General features: G+C 45.3%; 1 protein-coding gene across 1 annotated transcript in view; it reads right to left on the minus strand.

The window, feature by feature from the left end:
- The window catches only part of C24H21orf91 (chromosome 24 C21orf91 homolog), a 104,248-nt gene that overhangs the window by 56,084 nt on the left and 33,367 nt on the right, over positions 1-14,797 (minus strand). The window lies entirely within an intron of this gene.

Genomic DNA, 14,797 nt, shown 5'->3' on the forward strand with positions numbered 1-14,797 from the left:
CTCATCTGAAATGACTTGCCCAATAAGTGAAATGACTTGCCCAACATCACACAGCCAACACGTGATGGAGCCTGGACTGGAACCCAGGGAAGCAGCATGGCCTAGTGGATGCCTGTGGGTCAGAAGGACCTGGGCTCTAATTCCACACAACTCTTTGGCTGTGTGACCTTGGGCAAGTCGCTTCACTTTTCTGTGCCTCAGTTCCCTCATCTGTAAACTGGGGATGAAGACTGTGAGCCTCATGTGAGACAGACTTTGTCCAATTTGATTACCCTGAATCTACACTAGTGCTTAGAACAGTGCCTGGCACATAGTAAGCACTTAATATCTTAAAAAACCCAAAAAAGGCCTTACTTCCAGGCCCGAGCTCTATCCACTAGGCCATACTGCTTTGTCAGCATAATCCAAGCCACCGGATGATCAGAACAATGGCCTATCTTCTGTTGTAGTTCTCAGCGGTTCTCGAGAACAGTTGTAGAACCCAAAGGTGATTAAGGGGACTTAGGGTTTCTGACAAGGGTGTGAACAAGGACGCTGACCACCACCAGGCCCAGGGTCGGGGCAGGGAACTGAGGGAGTCCCGGGGAGGATCGCCCAGAGTTGGGCAAATGGAGACAAACTCCATTTCCCATCAGAAGGTCTCAACTCGAGGAGGGCGGTCCTCCTGGTCCAGACGGCAGGATTGCAGATTGCCATTTTCGGCCAGCGACTCTTCTGCATTACGGACCTCCGACCCCCCGGGTCAGCTGGGTGAAATTCTAAATGGGTTTCACCCAGGCAGTGAAAACCGACCCATGCAAATGGCCAGAAAGAAGACAGATGGAGACGTCAGACAGGGCTAGCCTTGCCAGGATCCCAGCCAAGGTGCGTTCTGCCATCTCAAAAGTGACTCTAAGGAATGCTAAACTGTTGGCCGAGGACCAATGCTAGGCAGAGATTTCCAGAGACTGCTTCAAATCTGGCCGCTCTTTTTCCACCTGGACCCCCTACGAAACGCCCACCGAGAACGGCCAATGGCGATTTGCTTATTAAAAGGTTAGTTCTGGCTCTCGTTGCCACTTCGAGTAGTCTCCTGAACTTGGACAGCGCTCTGATTTTCCCAGAGTGCTTTGGACCCCAAGCAGTCTATGCTGTCCTCCCAACATTTGGCTAGGAGCTCAGCGTTACCCTTACCTCTACCCACTTTTCAGAGGAGTAAACTGAGGCTGACAGAAGTTAGTGACTCATCCAACACGACACAGCAAAATGGAGGAGGAGGACACCCAGTCAACACTTAATGAATATGACCGATTGACCGAATGTAAGCTCCTTGTGGGCAGGGAACATGTTGCATCTTCATTCTGTACTTTCCAAGTGGTCAGTACAGTGCCCTGTCCCAAGGGGAATATATATTCTATATAATATATATATTATATATATGTATATATATATATATACATATATATATATATATATATATATATATATAGTATATATAGCTCAATATATGCTACTCCTTCAGAAGCCACCATCTGCAAAGACTCGGGTCTGCTGAGTAATATTGCACAGTGACGGGTTGGGGAATTTCAGTGGCTTTTTATCTGATGTGGAGTCTGAACCTTGTCAGAGGTTCCTTAGGGAAAAGAGGGATCCCCTTAAATTGAAACACTATTTGTTAGTCAGATGGAGCTATCGAGACAGATTAAAGAACATGGGGCCAGAGGGCAGAAGGGGAAAAGGACTTCTCCAGAGCACTTTAGTTTATCGCAGAACTCGTAGTCTATTCTAAATCTCCTCACGAGTGTGAAATGAAGCTGGTAACAGCCTCAGGGCAATTTCTCCCTAAAAACTCCTTCAGTATCAACCTGTTTGTGGAGCCTCTAGACCGCGAGCTCCTTGTGGGCAGGGAACGTGTCTGTTATATTGTTCTATTACCCTCTCCCAGGTGCTTAGTACATTGCTGTTCACACAGTAAGCTCTCAATAAATACCTCTGACTGGTTGAGTGACTGGACTTGCTTTCATCTCTCTCGCCGCCGACCCTTCCTGGAATTCCCTCCTCCCTCCAGAATCCATCTTCAAAGCCCTCTTAAATTCCCACCTCCTCTGGGAAGCATTCCTAGATTAATCTTCCTAGAACAGATCAAGTTGACAGTATCTGCTTATAGCATTAGACCCCTCGCCAAGGTGCCCATGTGAATCTCAACACGCTGACCTTATTTTTCTATTTCTCCCTGCTATATTCCTACAATCAATGGTTTCAGTGTTATTCTTTTCCCTGTTTCTTTTATTGCATCTGACTGTCTCTGCCAGTCGATTGGAAGACCCTTGAGGGGGAGTCAGAAGGACCTGGTTTCTAATTCTGACACTGCCATTTGCCTGCTGGGTGACCTTCGATAAGTCACTTCACTGGGCCTGAGTTACCTTATCTGTAAAATGGGGATGAAGACTGTGAGCCTCATGTGGGGCAGGGACTGTGCCCAGTCTGATTAGCTTATATCTAGACTGTAAGCTCATTGTGGGCAGGGAATGTGTCTATTGTTATATTGTACTCTTCCAAGCACTTAGTACGGTGCTTTGCACACAGTAAGCGCTCAATAAATATGATTGAATTGAATGACTTTACCCCAGCAGTTACTACAACGTCTGGCAGTCTGGCATTTGCTGTACACTAACTGTGTGCGGAGCACTGGACTAAATGCTTGTGGGAGTGTGATAGACATATTCCCTGCCCACAATTTGACAATTACCATTTAAAGAAAAAAGTGCCAAGTATAATGCTTGGTTCACAGATGTTCCATAAATACCACTGATGGAATGAGAGGACATAGCTCAAGAAACTCAGATTTTTTTTATAGAGGGGTGAAATATAGGTGTGGAGTTACAAGAATGAACCTCCTTCACCATCTGGTCAATGGATCTGATTGGATTTCAGAAACTCCCCAGGAAAGCCATGAAATCCCTGGTGTCCAAGAGCTCAGTGTGGAAAATGAAAGAACCCAGAGTGATTAAACTTTACCCAGCATGAGAGCGCCCAGGGGAATTATAAAATTTCAAGCTCCGCGAATCCCACTGGATCGAGATAGTTTCATCTGCCGCAAATCCATGCCTTGTCTAATATTGTGTACATGATAAGAGGTTGTTAAAAACAATTTATGCCTTAATAGAGGGAAGCCAAGGTTGTTCCACGCCAAACAATCACATCACCGTTCCAACTGTATCGGATTAGTTGGAGATTGTGTGTCATGACCAGATAAGGCTCAGGAAAGCAGTCTATTGAGCCCGTCGCTCTGACCGGGGGCTCTGTCTGGGCTTGAAAAGTGGGACATGTCAATGCGTGACCTTGGGCAAGTCACTTAATTTCTCTGTGCCTCAGTTCCCTCATCTGTAAAATAGGGATTCAAACTGTGAGCCCCATGTGGGACAGGGACTGTGTCCAACCTTTATTACTCTATTTTATTAATGATGTGCATATAGCTATAATTCTATTCTGATGGTATTGACATCCTGTCTACTTGTTTTGTTGTCTGTCTCCCACTTCTAGACTGTGAGCCCATTGTTGGGACCGTCTCTGTATGTTACCGATTTGTACTTCAAGCGCTTTGTACAGTGCTCTGCACACGGTGAGCGCTCAGTAAATATGATTGAATGAAGGAAAAGTTAGGGAGCCAGGATTAGTACCCACAACTGACACACAGGCCTGTGCTCTATTCACTTTGCCACACTGATTCTATAGAGGAAGCCCTCCAAAGAGATGGATTATTGACTTATCCAATCAGTATGGGCCTTCGATCCCCTCTCAGGGTCATACCTGGAGAGTTTCCAGTAACTTTACCAGTCTCAGCTAAAGGAAGGGAGAGTCAAGCAGAGGCATAGTCATTCCATTCCTAACTAGGGCAGTGGCTAGTGAGTGGAAGGCCATCTGCTACAAATCAAAACTCACCCATGCTGGGCAGTAGCGGCTCTCCTACTGAGAGCTCACCTCCTCCAGGAGGCCTTCCCAGACTGGTCATCATCAATCGTATTTATTGAGTGCTTACTATGTGTAGAGCACTGTACTAAGCACTTGGGAAGTACAAATTGGCAACATATAGAGACAGTCCCTACCCAACATTGGGCTCACAGTCTAAAAGGGGGAGATGGAGAACAAAACCAAACATACTAACAAAATAAATAGAATAGATATGTACAAGTAAAATAAATAGAGTAATAAATTTGTACAAACATATATACATATATACAGGGGCTGTGGGGAAGGGAAGGAGGTAAGATGGGGAGGATGGAGAGGGGGACGAGGGGGAAAGGAAGGAAGGGGCTCAGTCTGGGAAGTCCCCTTTTTCCTCTCCCCATCCTCCCCACCACACCTGTATAGATTTATTACTCCATTTTACTTGTACATATTTACTATTCTATTTATTTTGTTAATGATGTACATCTGGCTTAACTTCTATTTATTCTGATGACTTGACACCTGTCCACATGTTTTGTTTTCTGTCTCGCCCTTCTAGACTGTGAGCCCGCTGTTGGGTAGGGACCGTCTCTATATGTTGCCAACTTGTACTTCCCAAGCGCTTAGTATAGTGCTCTGCACACAGTAAGTGCTCAATAAATACGACTGAATGAATGAATGAATGGGAGAGAGTCGAAGGCGGAGACTCAAATTTACTGTGTGGAAGGAGGCAGTGGTAAACCACTTCCTGATTTTGACCAAGAAAACTCTGCGGATCCACTACCAGAACAATTACAGATGGACGTGGGGCATTCTGGAAGAGATGTGTCGGAGATGACTCGACAGCAGAAGACAAGTGGGATTTTATATTTCAGATTGGAACCTAGGAGCTAATTTTAGAATTTACGGCCTTTACAGTTCTGGGACTGGATTTTCAGGGCATTTTTCCCGCTCCTCTTATACAGAGCCCCATGTAGGACAGGGACTGTGTCTGACCTGGTTTGCTTTTATCTACTTCAGTGCTTGGCATGTATTTAATTCCTTAACACATACCACAGCTGTTGTTGTAATGTAAAAATTAGTCAAGCGCTGCCTACTTTTTTCTCCCTACCTGGAAAGCCATCCTGAAGTCAGATCTCCTCCCAGAGGCTTTTTCCCCAACCAAGCCTCTGTATCCCCGCAAGAGGCAGGTTTCGGGGTCCCTAGGGAGGCATGGCCAAGGGGGTTGTCGATGGAGTGGGTGGACAAGAAACTAAAAATAAAGGATACTTCACGTCCCCCAGAGCTCATGGAAATTGCCGGGAATCGGAAAACAAAAATCAACCAACCCACGGCATTTCCTGAGTGCTTAACATGTACTTCCCAAGCACTTAGTACAGTGCTCTGCACACGGTAAGTGCTCAATAAATACGATTGATTGATTACTGTGGGCAGAGTATTGTACTAAGCAAAAGTACAATATAGCAGAGTTGCTAGACACATTCCCTGCCCACAACGAGCTTACAGTCTAGAATTCTAGTCCCATCCTGCCCTGGCTAAGATGTGGGCAGACAAAATGCCCTAAATTCCCCTCCCTGCCCCCATTGCTTGCTCCACATATAAATCCATCAGTGGGTTTACTGAGTGTTTACTCTATGCTGAGTACTGTACCAAGCACTTGAGAGAGTGCAATATAGCAGAGTTGGTAGACACATTCCCAGCTGGACTTGGGGACTTTTTGCTGAGCTGGGAGTCAGAAGACGTGGGTTCTAATCCCAGCTCTGCCACTTGTCGGCTGTGTGACCTTGGGCGAATAGCTTAACTTCTCTGGGCCTCAGTTACCTCATCTGTAAAATGGGGGTGAAGACGATGAGTCCCTTGTGGGACAGGGATTGTGTCCAACCGGGTTACCTTGTATCTATCCCATCAATTAGAATAATGCATGGCACTTGGTAAGCACTTAAATGCTATAATTATCATTATTATCAATCATATTTATTAAGCACTTACTGTGTGCAGAGCACTGTACTAAATGCTTGGGAAGTATAAATTTGAGGGGCTGGAGTTGCCCCCCACAGTGACACCTGGGTCACTGTTCCCAGTGGACAGAAGGGAGAGCTGACTCTGGAGGCCCCTCAGGGAGAATTACCCTGACCATCTTTATTTTTGGCATTTAAGTGTTTACTATGTACCCAGGCACTGTACTAAGCCTTGGGGTCGACAAGCTAATCATGTTGGAGCCTTCACTGTCCCACATGGGGCTCAGCCTTCATCCCCATTTTACAAATGAGACAATTGTGTTTCAGAGACCTGAAGTGACTTGCCTAAGGTCATGCGACAGACAAGTGGCCCCCGCCACCTCCCTGCCCTCTCCCTTCTCACACAACCCTACCTTGACGCTTAGTACAGTGCTCTGCACACAGTAAGCACTCAAACACGATTGAATGAATGAATCTTGTTGCTAAAAATCATCTGGGCAGTTTATGGGAAGGGGAAGTTCAAGTGGAGGCAGAGTTGTGTGATTTTTGTGGGTGGGAGTGAATTTTGACTCAGGTTTGGGGGAGGTCTGATGGCAGGGAAGGTGTGTGTAGTCTTCCTTGGCCTTGATCTATCCCTGGATTGATCAGAAAGAAAATGCCAAAAAAAAAAAAAGCTTCAAAATGAAAGAGTAAACACACACACAGAAAAAGCGAGAGCGTGCACAGTGAGCACAAGAGCCTAAAATCCAATAAAACTCTCAGGGACAAGATGCATAATTAAAGCTGAAGGGAATTTAATCTTTCCTGCTAATCACTACTCCAACATTTCCCTTGCTTTCATGCAACTGACGGAAGATGGAAAGGAGGGAATGATGGGATTAGAGCAGTGCTCCTTGGCATGGCTATAGCCAATGGGCCTTAGGTGCTGAATTAAGGGTGCTGAATTTCTCCCAAGACCTCGGGTTAGAAGAAAGCTCTTTTCTGGTTTCCTTGGGCACTATAGAAATAAATGGCAGGGGCCAAAAGGGAATCCAGTCAAAGATCTATCCCACAGAATGGCAGATCTGAGATTCGGGACACAGGCAAGGGATTCAATCGTATTTATTGAGTGCTTACTGTGTGCAGGGCACTGTACTAAGTGCTTGGGAAGTACAAGTTGACAACATAGAGAGATGGTCCCTACCCAACAGTGGGCTCACAGTCTAGAAGGGATGAAAAGGGATGAAAAGTCATTAGGCAGAGATCCTAGCCCCTTCCCATCAGAGCAAAGGGAATGTTGGGAAAAGCACCTCAGAAGGTCTGAGCCGAACAGAGTTTTATCTGATGACTCTGGAATTGGGGAGTAGGGTGGAGTTACTGGGAACAGGGCTGTGTCCATCCTGATTTGCTTGAATCCACCAGGCACTTAGTACAATGCCTGGCACATAGTAAGCGCTTAATACCCTAATTGGGGGAAGCAGTGTGGTTCAGTGGAAAGAGCACGGGCTTGGGAGTCAGAGGTCCTGGGATCGAATCCCAGCTCCACCACTTGTTAGCTGTGTGACCTTGGGCAAGCCACTTAACTCCTCTGTGCCACAGGGACCTCACCTGTAAAATGGGGATTAAGACTGTGGGCCTCAAGTGGGACAACCTGATCACCTTGTATCCCCCCCAACAGTGCTTTGCACATAGTAAGCTCTTAAATACCACCATTATTATTAATTATTATTAGGGAAAGAGTCTGATTTTCAGTCCTGAAACAGCACTGTATCCAGTGTTTTTTATTTTTATTATTATTTTTTTACTTGTTTCCCTCCACAGCTCAGATCTTGTGCCCATTTTCTCAGGGTTCTGCCTTCAGTGGATTCCAAATTCACTCTTTCAATTGTATTTATTGAACGCTTACTGTGTGCAGAGCACTGTACTAAGCGTTCGGGAAGTACAAGTTGGCAACATAAAGAGACGGTCCCTACCCAATCTAGCTGGGGAGACAGATGCTGAAATACCAGCAATATTGGAAGAAGTAATGGAATAGAAAAATATGTAAGTACTCATATGTGTACTATGGGTTTAAGTGGGCATGAGAGATGAATGCCAGTGAAGGAGGGGATGTAGTTATTCTTTTTAATATCATAATAATAATACTTTGAAGTCCTTAATATATGCTAAGCGCTGGGGTAGGTACAATACAGTCCCATCAGAGGCCAGCCCTGTAATAATAATAATAATACTTAAACACGGTAGATAAAAGTTAATCCAGTTGGACACAGTCCTTGTCCCACATGGGGCCCTCACAGTGTTATTCCCCCTTTTCCAGATGAGGGAACTGAGGTCCAGAGAAGTGAAGTGACTCACTCAAGGTCACACAGCAGACATGTGGCAGAGCCGGGATTGGAACTCAGGTCCTTCCTACCCACTAAACCATGCTGCTTCTCTTCTGCTTCTTGTATACACATGGGGTTCATCATCAATCGTATTTATTGAGCGCTTACTGTGTGCAGAGCACTGTACTAAGCGCTTGGGAAGTCCAAGTTGGCAACATACAGAGACAGTCCCTACCCACCAGTGGGCTCACAGTCTAAAAGATAATGTTGGTATTTGTTAAGCGCTTACTATGTGCAAAGCACTGTTCTAAGCGCTGGGGTAGATACAGGTTGATCAGGTTGTCTCACGTGAGGCTCACAGTCTTAATCCCCACCATCTAAGAGGGAGGGACTGTGAGCCCACTGTTGGGTAGGGACTGTCTCTATGTGTTGCTAATTTGTACTTCCCAAGCGCTTAGTACAGTGCTCTGTACATAGTAAGCGCTCAATAAATACGATTGATGAGGGAGAACAGGTGTTCATTTCCCATTTTGACAATGAGGAAGCCCAGAGAGGTTATGAGACTCACCCAGGGTCCCACAGCAGGCAAGTGGCAGAACTGGAACTAGAGTGGATCTAGGCTCTCTCCACTAGAGCAAGGCTGCTAATCTCTTAACCAACCTGCTTGAGGAACATAATAATGGTGCTATTTGTTAAGCGCTTACTATGTGCCAGTCTGGCCCCTGGCATCTCTCAGCCCCTGGACTCTTCTTTCAGACCTCCTTATCCAAAGTGACAGCTCCACCACCGTAAGCTTCTTGAGGTCATTGTTCACATCCTCCAACTCCGTTGTCTGCTACAGTCCCAAACCCTCAGAACAGGGCTCTGCACACAGTAAGCATCATCATCAATCGTATTTATCATCAATCGTATTTACTGAGCGCTTACTATGTGCAGAGCACTGTACTAAGCGCTTGGGAAGTACAAATTGGCAACACATAGAGACAGTCCCTACCCAACAGTGGGCTCACAGTCTAAAAGGGGGAGACAGAGAACAAAACCAAACATACTAACAAAATAAAATAAATAGAATAGATATGTACTAATAAAATAAATAAATAAATAGATAAATAATCTATCCCAGCGCTTAGCATATATTAAGGACTTCAAAGCATCCAATAGATACCAGCAACCGATCGATACGTCTGCTTCAGAAGAACTCTCGTCTCAAGGCTTTCAGCTTGGCAGAAGCTTACCAAAGAGGAGGCCAGAATCAATCTCGATTAGTAGTTTTGGCTTTAATGAAAAGTGATTACAGAATTGGCATTATCACTAAGACCTCTGAGATATATGGCGGGGGGTGGGGGGGAGATGCTAATTAATTTTCCTTCAGCTTGCTGTGGGCCATGAATAACCACATTAAAATGGCAGATCTGCTGATAGCAGGACTGTATTGCCACTTCAGAGCTTCTGAGCAAAAGGCTGTTGGAGGCGGGACAGGTATCTCTTACAGAATTTCTCATAAGGGTGCCGAGTATTGCTTTTTTCCCCCCCAAGTGTTTCAGGCAGACGAGTGCTTCCATTTTGTAATGAGAATTGTACTTTTAATAAGACAAGTGCTTCTCTCAGAACACTTTATGGTACTTGTTAAGAGCTTACTATGTTCCAGGCACTGTATTAAATACTGGGGTAGATACAAGCAAATCAGGTTGGACACAGTCCCTGTCCCCCCTGGGGCTCACAGTCTTAATCCCCATTTTACATAGGAGGGAACCAAAGCCCAGTGCTTGGCATACAGTATTACTATTATTATTACTATTATTTGCTTCTGGTACCTGCAAAATTCACTCCACACCTCAATCAATCATATTTATTGAGTGTTTACTGTGTGCAGAGCACTGTACTAAGTGCTTGGGAAGTACAAGATGGCAATAGAGTAAAAAAGATAAGAAACAGAGTAACAGTACAGTGCTCTGCAGTATTTCATTCATTCAATCGTATTTATTGAGCGCTGTGTGCAGAGCATTGTACTAAGCGCTTGGGAGGTCCAAGTCGGCACCATATAGAGCCGGTCCCTACCCAACAGCGGGCTCACAGTCTAGAAGGGGGAGACGGACAACAGAACAAAACATATTAACAAAATAAAATAATCAGAATAAAGATGTACAAATAAAATAGAGAAATAAATAATAATAAACAGAGTAATAGTAGGGCATAGAGCAAGGGCCTGGGAGTGAGAAGGTTATGGGTTCTAATTCCATTTCCACCACATATCTGCTGTGTGACCTTGGGCAAGTCATTTGACTTCTCTATGGCTCAGTTGCCTCATCTGTAAAATGGGGATTGAAACCATGAGCCCCACATGGGGCAGGGACTGTGTCCAACCTGATTTGCTCATACCCACCCCAGCACTCAGTACAGTGACTGGCACACAGTCCTTAAATACCACAATTCATTTATTTATCTAAGGGGACAACTTTACCACTGCTAAGCAAGGGGAGTCAGAAGGCCAGGGGTTCTAATCCCAGCTCCTCCATGTGTCTGCTGTGACACCTTGGGCAAATCACTTCACTGGGCCTCAGTTTCCTCATCTGTAAAATGGGGACTAAAGACTGTGAGCCTCATGGAGGACGTGGACCGTGTCCCACCTGATTAGCTTGCATCTACCCCAGCACTTTGAACAGTGCCTGGCACAGATCGGGGGCTCATGGTCTACGGATGGAGTAATAGGTATACTAATATATTACCTACCTTAGATCTTGACAAAAAAAGGCCCTAAAATGCTACAATGATTAAAACTCATAATAGTAATAATTATGATGATAACTGTGGTATTTGTTAAGCAGAGTGGAAGCAGCGTGGCTCGGTGGAAAGAGCCCGGGCTTTGGAGTCAGAGGTCATGGGTTCAAATCCCAGCTCCGCCACTTGTTCGCTGTTTGACTTTGGGCAAGTCACAACTTCTCTGTGCCTCAGTTGCCTCGTTTGTAAAATGCAGATTAAGACTGTTAGCCCCCCCATGGGACAATCTGAGCACCTTGTAACCTCCCCAGTGCTTAGAACAGTGCTTTGCACATAGTAAGCACTTTTTAAATGCTATCATTAGTACTATTATTATTAAGCATTTCCTACGTACCAAGAACTGGGACAGATACAAGATAAGCAGAACCTTAATAATAATAATAATGGTATTTAAGTGCTTACTATGTGCAAAGCCAAGTTCTGTGGTAACATTTTCCCTTCCTGTCAGATGATAGGTAGGAGTTTGCTATATAAGAAAGATCAGAATCTAAACGATAGGATAAAAATGGCATTTTTTAAGTTTAGTGTGCTAAGCACTGGAGTTGCAACGAGATCATCAGTGCCTTGTTCCTCACAGGCTAATCATTATAATAATGGTATTTGTTAAGCACTTACTATGAGCCAGGCACTGTACCAAACAGTGGGTGGATACAAGGTAACTGAATTGGATACAGTCCCTGACCAACATAGGGCTTGTAGTCTTAATCCCCATTTTACAGATGGAATAACTGAGAACCAGAGAAATTAGGTGACTTGCCCAAGGACACACAGCAAATATGAAGGAGAGCAGGAATCTTAGCCCCATTTTACAGATGAGGAATCAGGGTCTCCAGGGATTCAGCTGCATGCACAAGGTCACAGCAGGCCAGTGGAAGAAGCGGGATTCGAATCCAGGTCTTGACTTCCAGTCTTGAGCTCTTGCCATTAATAATAATGATAATGATGGCACTTATTAAGCGCTTACTATGTGCAAAGCACTGTTCAAAGCGCTGGAGAGGTTACAAGGTGATCAGGTTGTCCCACAGGGGGTTCACAGTCTTAATCCCCATTTTACAGATGGGGGAACTGAGACCCAGAGAAGTGAAGTGACTTGCCCAAAGTCACACAGCTGACAATTGGTGGAGCCGGGATTTGAACCCCTGACCTCTGACTCACACTGAGCCACGCTGCTAGGTCTCACTCCTCCCAAGTCAGTCCATCAGGAGAATATACTGAGCACTTACTTTGGGCATCATCATCATCATATTTATTGAGTGCTTACTATGTGCAGAGCACTGTACTCAGCGCTTGGAAAGTACAAATTGGCAACATATAGAAGGGCACCGAACTCCACATTTGGGAGAATACCACATGGTTGGTAACCACAATCCCGGTCAACATGGAGTTTATATTTGGGCAGAGCCCTGTGTTAAGCACTAGGGAGAGTGCGGTCCAACTGGGAAGTAAAATCCATGCCTATGAGTTTACAGTCTGTGCGGAGAGCACTGTACTAAACGCTTGAAAGAGTACCATAAAATATAGTTGGTAGTACTCTCCTTGGTGATTAGTACTAGGAACTTTTGGTCTATTTTGTGCAGAGCCCTGTGCTAAGCAGTAGGGAGAGTACAAAACAGCTGAGAAGCCGGATTCCTGCCTACCAAGAGTTTACTGTCTGTGTGCAGAGCACTGTACTAAGCACTTGGAAGTGTATCATACAATATTGTTGGGAAGCATGATGCCGCCCTCAGGAGAAACAGTGTGGCCTAATGCTTAGAGCATGGGCCTGATAGCTACAAGAAGAAGAAGAGAAGCAGCGTGGCTCAGTGGAAAGAGCCTGAGCTTTGGAGTCAGAGGTCAGGGGTTCAAATCCCAGCTCTGGCAGTTGTCAGCTGTGTGACTTTGGGCAAGTCACTTCACTTCTCTGGGCCTCAGTTCCCTCATCTGTAAAATGGGGATTAAGACTGAGCCCCCCACGGGACAACCTGATCACCTTGTAACCTCCCCAGCGCTTAGAACAGTGCTTTGCACATAGTAAGTGCTTAATAAATGCCATCATTATTATTATTACAAGGATCTAGGTTCTAATCAACTTGTACTTCCCAAGCGCTTAGTACAGTGCTCTGCACACAGTAAGTGCTCAATAAATACGATTGATTGATTGATTAATCCCAGCTCTGCCACTTGTTTGACCTTGGGCAAGACACTTCCCTTCTCTGAGCCATGGTTACTTCATCTGGGGATTAAGATTGTAAGCCCCACGTGGGACAACCTCATCACCTTGTATCCCCCCAGCGCTTAGAACAGTGCTTTGCACATAGTAAGCGCTTAACAAATACCATCATTATTATTATCTGTAAAATGAAGGTAAGACTGTGAGTCTCATAAGGGACAGGGACCATAGGCAGTGTGGCTTAGTGGCTACAGCCCGGGAATCAGAAGGTCATGGGTTCTAATCCCGGCTCTGCCACAGGTCTGCTGTGTGATCTTGGGCCAGTCACTTCACTGGGCCTCAGTTACTTCATCTGTAAAATGGGGATTAAGAGAGTGTAAACCTTATGTGGGTCAGGGACTGTGTCCAACCTGATTTGTATCTACCCCAGCGCTTAGAACAGTGCTTGGTATATAGTAAGAGCTTAACAAATGCCATAATTATAAATTCAAGTAGCATAGCACAGTGGTTAGGGCACAGCCCTGGGAGTCAATAGGTCAGGGGTTCTAATCCCAGCTCTACCGCCTGTCTGCTGTGTGGTCTTGGGCAAGTCACTTCACTTCCCTGTCCCTCAGTTCCCTCATCCGGAAAATGGGGATGAAGATTGTGAGCCCCATGCGGGACAGGAACTGTGTTCAACCTGATTTGCATGTATCCGCCCCAGTGCTTAGTACAGTGTCTGACACATAGTAAGCACTTAAATACCACCATTTTTCCAGCACTTAGAGCAGTGCTTGACAAATACTATCATTATTATTAGCTTGTATCCACCCCAATGGCTAGAAAAGTGCCTGGCACATAGTAAGCGCTTAAATACCACAATTGTTATTGTCATTAAAAGGCACAGTGCCCAACTCCCAGGAGAGTGTGTCCCTTAGTCATGGGTGGGTCCCCGGCCCAGCTCCAGATGGTTTTTGCTGAGCTCTCTTCTTGGATATACGGGGCTGTCGAGCTAAAGGAGAGGGACATTAGAGAGATTGCTGGCTGGAACTCCTCCCGAAATAAAAAAAAAAATAGAAAGGAGCCGCGATCCACATTTGCTCTGGCTAATGAAATCTCTATGGGCTTGGTCATGGGCCAAACGTTTTTAAAAAATTAATATAGATGCTTAATGTAGGCAAGTGAAGAGACTGGGGGAGAACAGCTACAGAAAAGGGGAAATCCCACCTCAACCAGGAAGCCTTCCCTGCTTTATTTCCAAGACGCCAAGTTGCGTTAAGCCTGCATCCCCGGGGCAGGGATCGCGTCCACCAACTGGTCGTGGGTTCTGATCCCAGCTCCGCCACTTGTCTGCTGGGTGACCTTAGGCAAGTCACTTCACTGGGCCTCAGTTACCTCATCTGTAAAATGGGGATTGAGATTGGGAGTCCCGTGTTCATTGATTCATTCAATCGCATTTATTGAGCACTGTGTGCAGTGCACTGTAGTAAGCTCTTGGGAAGTACAAGTTGGCAACATATAGAGACGGTCCCTACCCAACAGTGGGCTCACAGTGTAGAATGGGGAGACAGACAATGAAACAAAACATGGTCAGGTGTCAAGTCATCAGTACAAATAGAAGTAAAGCTAGATGCCCATCATTGACAAAGTAAATAGAATAGTAAATATGTATAAGTAAAATAAATAGAGTAATATGTACAAAC

This window comes from Tachyglossus aculeatus, chromosome 24 (assembly GCF_015852505.1).
Source record: "Tachyglossus aculeatus isolate mTacAcu1 chromosome 24, mTacAcu1.pri, whole genome shotgun sequence".
Taxonomy (NCBI): Eukaryota; Metazoa; Chordata; class Mammalia; order Monotremata; family Tachyglossidae; genus Tachyglossus; species Tachyglossus aculeatus.